The following is a 2,828-nucleotide window of genomic DNA, read 5'->3' as shown; positions in this document are numbered from 1 at the left end:
TGTAATCTTCTACCTCTTACTTGAATACTTGAACATTTGGACTTAATAATATGTGTATAATATACGACCTAAATACTATCTATGTACACTCGAATCTTTGATGTTGAAATCATATTCATTTGTCAAAGTAGTAGGTTATCATCTAAGGACCTAAACCTTGTTATGATTCTTATGGGTGTTCAACTCATAAAATCATTATAACCCTTGTGGTTACCAAGTGTCATACAAGTGTTATGCAGGAAGATGAATATTTTGGTATAATATTTTCATGTCACTTTCATTCCGAATCTCGACTCTAAACATGCTTGAACTTAAACCCTTACGCATTCAACCTTCCAACCTCGTCAACTTTGTCACATTGGATAATCGGAAAGCATATGCAAACTTTGTGAGTATACTCGCAACCCCCTTTTTATGTTTACCACTTTTTGGGGTGTAACATGTTTTATTATTAAACTACACTTAAACTTATTCTCTATGCAATGCACAAAACAATCCTTATACATGAATACTATGTTGTGATACTTGATGCTTACGTGGACCATACTTATGTGATATGTTTTAGTCATTAGCTCTCACGAGCCTCCCTTCGACATGTATAGCGCTATAGGAGTAACGCACCGCCCCCCTTAAACTTGGGTCATGTTGAATTAATTAAACTTTCTTGCGTAAACAGAGGTTGGCTAGAAATATTGCATGCCACGCTAGGTTGATCTCGTATAGACTAAGTTGCCATGTGGATTCGTTTTAAACTTTTAAACTTATACTTATACTTATGCTTAAACTTGTATACTCGCCTTTGCTTTTGCATTGAATTGTATTTTAAACATGTTACAGGTTGATGATGATGATGCTATGAAAAGAAGTAGCGTTGATGCCTAGATACACATTTAGACGTTTAGGTTTAATATGTTGTATCAATTTTGCTTGTGTTGTTATGTACTTCTTTTGAACTTGTTGTATTTGAATTTCTTGTAATGTTGACAATTTACTTTATGAAATGAAATCGGATTATTAAAATATTGTCACAAATAGCGTTATGATGTCTCTAGCAATCTTCACACTTCGTCTCATCCCGATGTTTCCGCCATTGGTTGGGGTGTGACATATATGGTGTTTTATGTAAAACTTAACAAACCCACCGGTTTGATTATTTTGCCTGCTCGTCTATTGAACTGGCTTTTTTGTGGATGTTTGGTGACATAGATCTATGACATGTGAGTGGGTTTTTCGTTTTTTCTTTATCTTGATCTTCATCTTTATAATCAACCCATTCTTAAGTGTCATTGATCTCTTCTCCTCATCCAAACCTTCTTTAAGAACAAAAAATACAAAATGCCATATAACTGGCATCAGTATCTTTTTCTTGAATTTTTGTCCATCTCATGCAGCAAAATCTTTCTGAGTTACTCCTCTTTGATAACAATTCATTCAGTGAAACTTCACGAAGAACAATTCTGAATATCCAAGAAAGCATATTAGCCATATTTGATTTTTTTTTTATTTTTTGGCGTTTTACAGTGAGTGGTATTTAGTAGTATTGGCGCTTGATTTTTTGGTTTGATCAAATTGAAGTTGCTGAGACGTATCATTTTATAGCATGTCTTTTTGGCACCTAAGTTAGGCGGTGCATTATTATAATAAAGTATTCGTCTTTTCAGTTACTGTTTGTAATTATTGTTTTGATAAGCTTTATCTCTGAAGTCTGTAACACGTCCCATCTTTCAAGTTTGTCGTTTTAGATTCTAATATAATAAATTTTCCCTATCTTCAGTATTACTGATTTGTATTTACTGTTTCTAGTTACATTTTCAAGTTTTCTTTTTATTTATTTATTTTTTTTTTTTGGGGGGGGGGGGTTTATTAATACTTTTTCAAAGTAATTTTATTATAGTTTGGGAGTTTTTTGGGGCATTTAAGGGGATGATATCGTTTAAACAAGCATTTTGGTTGTTTTGGCATTTTTATTATATATGGCGTTTTTATTATACAACAATCAACTGAAAAGGAAAATAAAATAAAAAGAATACATAAACAATTGATCCCAAATCTTCACTGCCACTAGTCTCTTTCTTCTTTTTTGAATCATGTTAACTGGCTGGTTCGACTTTCGTATGATTAATTTTGTTTTTTTGTTTTTCGAGTAGTTTTTTGTGTGGCTGTTTGGAAGCACACAGTCTAACATCAACATCTTTTGCTTGAAGATTTGTCCATCTCATGTAGCAAAATGTTATTGAGTTTAAACCCTTCAGCCAACAATCTTGAATTTTTTTTACAATGAACGATGTTTGATTTTTAACTTTTTTTGCGTTTTACAGATAAAAAAAACGCCATGAAATAAGAGCACCTTAAACCTCAAATTTTGATCATGCTAAAATCAATAATGTTTTGCTGTATGAGATGGACAACATTGTTAATCCTCGGTTAAGAAAGATAACTGACAATGTTGTCCACCCCATACAGCTAAAATTTATTGACAACAAACCTCAATAGTATTTTTGTATGTTTTGGCGTTATAAATTGGATAGAAGTTGAGGATAAGTCAATAAGATTTTTGTTGGTGCATACATCTGTCGAATTCGTCTTGTATCGAGTCTTGTACTAGATATGTTAGATCAGGGCACGTTGTACGAGAAAATAGCAGAGTTTAGTGTTAATTATCTTGATTTCGCTTGAATGATGCTATTCCGCTTGAAATGACATAGGTCACTTTCAAGCGGAATCACATGGTTTCTTATTCCGCTTGAAGTCGTTTCAAGCGAAATCATGAACAGTATAAATACATGTTCCAAGCGAAATCAGTAGTGAAGTTGTAATTGTTCATCATT

Source organism: Helianthus annuus, chromosome 14, assembly GCF_002127325.2.
Source record: "Helianthus annuus cultivar XRQ/B chromosome 14, HanXRQr2.0-SUNRISE, whole genome shotgun sequence".
Taxonomy (NCBI): domain Eukaryota; kingdom Viridiplantae; phylum Streptophyta; class Magnoliopsida; order Asterales; family Asteraceae; genus Helianthus; species Helianthus annuus.
The sequence above is the reverse complement of the archived record's forward strand: the minus strand, read 5'-3'. Positions refer to the sequence as shown.